Source organism: Toxotes jaculatrix, chromosome 14, assembly GCF_017976425.1.
Source record: "Toxotes jaculatrix isolate fToxJac2 chromosome 14, fToxJac2.pri, whole genome shotgun sequence".
NCBI classification, from domain to species: Eukaryota; Metazoa; Chordata; class Actinopteri; family Toxotidae; genus Toxotes; species Toxotes jaculatrix.
Window position 1 is genome coordinate 18538380 of NC_054407.1, and position 6014 is coordinate 18544393.

Here is a 6014-nt window from a genome sequence, read left to right on the forward strand (position 1 = left end):
AAATGTATGTGCACACCTCTTCCCCAATTAGTGCGTATGACTCCATCTTCTGTCAACAACGGCTGTGACATTATTGATTGGGACATATGAAATGTGGTTTTGAGTTTTGTGGCTCATGGGCTGCATGTGTTGTTTTGTCCTTTAGCCTGACACTTATTATCAACATTTAAGATCAGCAAGGCCGTTGCGGCAGATGGCATGCAACTTATGGACATGACTTGCTGATCGTAATGCACCACAGCAGACATCCTGTTATTGCTTCATCTTTGTCTTTTTCAGTTCCAATGAGTGTATAAATGTGGACTTTGTGTCGGCCTTAGTTCATCAGCCATGGACAGAACTGTGCTGGTGCTCCTCTTGAGTCTGCAGGTTTTCCTGCTCATCACAGCCTTCGCTTCTACTGATGCAGCTCCTCTGGTGAAAGATAATCATCAGCGACAGTTTCCTGGTCAGGTGAGAAGATAAATGCAATAAGGTAGTTTGCTGGTTTCTGTGCAAAAGAATGTACAATTGAATGCATATTTTTTCTGACCTTTTTCATATGTGAAGGCAAAAAGTGCACCCAAGAGAATGATCCGTGCTGCCTGGTGCAGATGCAGACCGGGAGCATATACCATCATTGGAGATGTAAGAACAAATTTACTTTTTAGTTTTTCATACAGTTTATCATTTTTCATTACAGTAAAACCAGACACAATCTACATCTTGTTGCTAAAGATGCTCATTATTGAAAAGGCTGATCCCAGTCAGTGAATTTGTTATGTGTTGATCAAACACTGATATTAACTATTAATCATTTGTTTTTTCTTTGTTCACGGCAACGTGCCAATTTCAGAGAATGTTTTCAACAAATTTCAACACGAAAGCAAGAAACCTGCGGGAGAGATGAGTAATATCTGGGATGCTGGATATGGATGAGTGAGTGTGTACAGAAAGAGAAAAGATAAAACAACTAATTCTTTAATTCAGAACTGGACTACTCTGCTGCTAATTGCGCTGCCTTCAGCTGCAACACCTGCAGACAGAAACCAGAGCAAGCCAAGCCGACAGGCTGTCTCTGTCTACTTTAGTTTTACGATCTTTGAAGTGTGTTGGATTCACCTGCTCCTTTTAAGACTCTGTTTCTCTCTCTTCACAGTCAAACTACCCCAAACCCTCAACTGTTGGATTTGCGCAGCAAAAGAAATAACGTAAGTGTGCGTCTTATTTTCTAAATGAGCATTAAAGTAGACTGTGATCTCAGATAATGTGAACTACTGATTTGCACAGTAAAGAAAACCCCCACCTGTGCACTCAAGCAACAGGAGCTTAGAAGAACCTTACAGCTATTTTAATTCATTTTCAGCCACTACACTGATGGATTGACTTTTTTTGGTGACACTGTAATTGATTCATTGCATACATACTGAAATGTTTATTCACCTCAGTAACTTTCTTTTCTATTTTTCTGTGTCAGTGATTGGAAGAAGATGGACGAAGGAAGACCAGAGAGCTTGTTTTCTAAATCAGTAATTAATGAAGGAAACAGAACAGAATTAGAAATTGCACAGTTCTTGCAGAATGTGACCACAAGATGGAGTCAGTCAGCTTTTTTTTTTCACAGCAGCAGATCACTCGCAAACAAAATAAAAGTGTTTGAAATGAAGTTACACAAGTATCTCATCATTTTTTGAAGCCTCCATTATTAGCAGCGTTCCTCTTATATGGTAATTTATGTAAAAATAGAATTTTGACAAACATCAAAACACAGAAGAAGCTTTTTAAAGCTTTTTAAAAGAAGAAGGTTTTTAAATCAGCCAAAACAACAAAATCCAACAACCAAAAACCCAATTTAAATATTAATACACTTAGGTAAGGATGACTAATTGTGTTAGTTTTTTCCAGCAGTGTCGCAGTCCCACACACTTACACTAAGAGCTGCCACTCAATGATCATCAACAAACAAGGCAGGTTTTGGTCAGTTTTAGTCCAACAATGGCCAGTGCCTCGTCCACTGGTGCCCCGGAGAGAATTCACCTTTTTATAATCAATAACTGAGTGATATTTTAGTCTAATTCAACTTCATTCAACTTCTGCTCTATGTCTTGTTCATTGGTAACTTTAAGTGTACCTTAGTGTTCTAGTTTTGACTCATCTTGGTCATTGCTCATATTCAGGGTGTGATGTTCCCCCAGGCGATCAATACAGTTTCATTACCGAACAATCTGCTGGCACGCAATATTTTTACTGGGCAAATGTCAAAGAAGATATTGCAACAGAGATCTCCATTTGGGAATCAATATTATGATGAAACTGGGCTCATGGAAGATTCCATTTTAAATTGTGCAAACATTTGAATGGGCTACTTTGCATCACCATACACCCTCTTCACTCCCACCTCTTGGTCCACATGGAAGCGACTGGTTGGCTGTGAGTATAAAAACACTGTGTTTCACATCTGTGTCAAACTCTTCATTTCATCAGTCATGGACAAACGTTTGCTTGTGGTTGTGTTGTGTTTGCAGGTTTACCTGTTCATCACAGCCTTCACTTCTACTGATGCAGCTGCTCTGGTGGCAGAGCAGCAGTCTCCTGATCTGGTAAGAAGATCTGTGCAAAAGCTTTTCTTGGTGTTGTAAGATCTTTACCTGTTTTCTATTTAGGTCTAAACGTTAAACATGTTGTAGAGGGAGCACTATGACATATGTTGATTTTGTTCTGGTTGTTTGGGACAGTGGTGGAAGACGTATTTAGACCCTTTACTTAAATAAAAGTACCAATACCACAATGTAAAAACACTCTATTTAAAATAAAAGTCCTGATTTTAAAATCCTGCTTAAGTAAAAGTACATAAATACTATCAGCTAAAGGTATTTAAAATAATGAATGACATGATTAATACTGATGTCTCAGTGTGTAAGTTGCATTTTCCTGATGTAGCTTGATGAGGTGGAGCTAGTTTTAACTCCTTTATATACACTGATGTACTTTAGTCCACTGGTTCCCCTCCAAAGAGTCTCAAGATAAATCTGAGGGGTTGTGAGATGACTTAAGGGGTCAAAATATAGAAAAGGTTTTGCTGCATAAGTTGGGTTTCATTATTCAGAGTGGTGCAACTTTACAAAACAACTGATTCAATGAAACTGTCTGAGAAGTTTAAGGGGGAAATGTCTTTTTGGTGGATGTGCCAACAAGTTATAGACATCTGAGACATGACAATGAGACACTGATGCTTTGAAAAAGGTCAAAACAAAAAAAGAATGGTGGAAAACACTTGTTTAATCTTCACTATGAGGAATTCAGCTGGTTTCTGTGCAATAGAATGTACAATTGAATGCATATTTTTCCTGATCTTTTCACATGTGAAGGCACCCAAGAGAATGATTCGTGCTGCCCCCTGCAGTAAGAGACCAGGAGGATGTTCAGTCCTTCCAAGGGTAAGAACAAATTTACTTTACCATTTAGTTTTTTCATTTACAGTAAAACAAGTGACTCACCACAGAATTTTCATCTTGTTGCCAAAGATGCTCATTATTGAAAAGGCTGATACCAGTCAGTGAATTTATTACGTGTTGATCATATACTGACATCAGTTACTAATAATTTGTGTTTCCCCTTTCACAGCGACCTCCCCCTGAGAAAGAAAAGGAAATAAATGGTACTCTGACTACTGACAGAAATTTACAATAACTCATATAACGAAATCAGCAGGCGAGTCACAGGTGAGTAATTTCTGGGATCTTTGAAGTGTGTTGGATTCACCTGCTCCTTTTAAGACTCTGTTTCTCTCTCTTCACCGACAAACTACACCAAACCCTCAACTGTTGGATTTGGGCAACAAAAGAAATAATGTAAACCTCACCTCAGTAACTTTCTTTCCTATTTTTCTGTGTCAGTGATTGGAAGAAGATGGAAGAAGGAAGAGAGACCAGAGAGCTGAGGACGGACATGAAAACCTGCAACACTTACATCCTCTCTTCATCTGCGTCACTCTGTTTGTTATAAAATCTATTATCTTTTGCTTGGCTGTTGCATTTTGGTGATAATAAATAATCTCTGCATTAATTTTGCATTGTGAATGCAAAGTATTGATATACTGTGCTAATGTGGTATGACTTCCAACATTAGAGGGAAATAATCGCTTTGTCCAATTGCTGCTGATTTCTTTACAGCTATAGTTCACTTCATATTTTTGGTAGTGAACAAAATAAAGTTTAAAAAAAAACACACACACATGGAGAGCATAATCTTTGTAGCTCAGCATTTGGCATAAAGTTGAATAAAGTTTTCTGACAAATCAATACCCAGAAAAGTGTGTTTTTGTTTGTTTTTGTTTTTTTAACAAACATGTTGCCAAGTATAACCACAATTATTACTGATTCCATATGTGAAATTGTTTCCACATATGCAGATCTGAAAATCAAAGCAGAGGAGGTTATACTGGTCTCTGTATATTGTGTTTGTGGATGGGTTATTTTGCATCTGTGTACACCCTCTTCATTCCCTCCTCTTTGTACATATGGAAGCGATTGGTTGGCTGTGAGTATAAAAACACTGTGTTTCACATCTGTGTCAAACTCTTCAGTTCATCAGTCATGGACAGACGTTTGCTTGTGGTTGTGCTGAGTCTGCAGGTTTTCCTGCTCATCACAGCTTTCACTTCTACTGATGCAGCTGCCCTGGTGACAGATGATGATCAGCAACTGTCTCCTGATCAGGTAAGAAGATCTGTGCAAGAGCTTCCCTGGTGGTGTAAGATCTTTGACACAAACGGTTTTCTATTTAGGTCTAAATGTTAAACATGTTGTAGAGAGAGCGCTATGACATATGTTGATTAATACTGATGCCTTTATAAGCTGGTCAGATGTTTTTAATGGACAATTTTAATCTGACGTGTAACTGCCAATACTGAAGAACAGTACTCACAGCTTGGATGAACACAAGTGAGTTTGAATACACGTAGATATTAGAACAGTACAATAAGGTGATTTCTGTGCAAAAGAATGTACAATTGAATGCATATTTTTCTAGATTTCTTCATATGTGAAGGCAACAACTGCACCCAAGAAAAATACTGGTGATGTCCTCTGCAGTTGGAGAGCAGGAGGATGTGGAGTCGGTAAGAACAAATTTACTTGACGTTTTAGTTTTTTCATTTACAGTAAAAGAATCCCCACAGAATCTACATCTATTGAAAACGCTGATACCAGTCAGTGAATTTGTCATGTGTTGATCACATACTGATTATTAATAATTTGTATTTCCTCTTTCACAGCTTGGTCCCCACTTTAGAAAATCTTTTAAAGAAATTACAAAATAAAATCTGCAGGACAGGTGAGTAATATCTAGGATGCTGGATGTGGATGAGTGAGTGTGTGCAGAAAGAGAAAAGATAAAACAACTAATTCCTTAATTCAGAACTGGACTACTCTGCTGCTAATTGCGCTGCCCTCAGCTGCAACACCTGCAGACAGATCGTCTCTGTCTACTTTAGTTTTATGATCTTTGAAGTGTGTTGGATTCATCTGCTCCTTTTAAGACTCTGTTTCTCTCTCTTCACAGTCAAACTACACCAAACCCTCAACTGTTGGATTTGCGCAACAAAAGAAATAACGTAAGTGTGCATCATATTTTCTAAATGAGCATTAAAGTAGACTGTGATCTCAGATAATGTGAACTACTGATTTGCACAGTAAAGAAAACCTGCACCTGTGCACTCAAGCAACAGGAGCTTAGAAGAAATTTACAGCTATTTAAATTCATTTTCAACCACTACACTGATGGATTGACTTTTTTGTGGTGACACTGTAATTGATCCATGACATTCATACTGAAATGTTTATTCACCTCAGTAACCTTCTTTCCTATTTTTCTGTGTCAGTGATTTGAAGAAGATGGAAGAAGGAAGACCAGAGAGCTGAGGACGGACATGAAAACCTGCACCACTTACGTCCTCTCTTCATCAGCGTAACTGTTTGTTATAAAATCTGTTATCTTTTTCTTGAGTGTTTGGCATTTTGGTGACAATAAATAAT

General features: G+C 38.0%; 1 long non-coding RNA gene across 1 annotated transcript; it reads left to right on the forward strand.

Annotated features, from left to right (window-relative positions):
* Positions 1–328: 328 nt before the first annotated feature.
* On the forward strand, positions 329–1613 carry LOC121193582. Its single transcript, XR_005895297.1, has 5 exons — positions 329–453; positions 550–627; positions 836–918; positions 1139–1190; positions 1457–1613. It is a non-coding gene; the product is annotated as an uncharacterized LOC121193582 (long non-coding RNA).
* The last annotated feature ends 4401 nt before the right edge of the window (positions 1614–6014 follow it).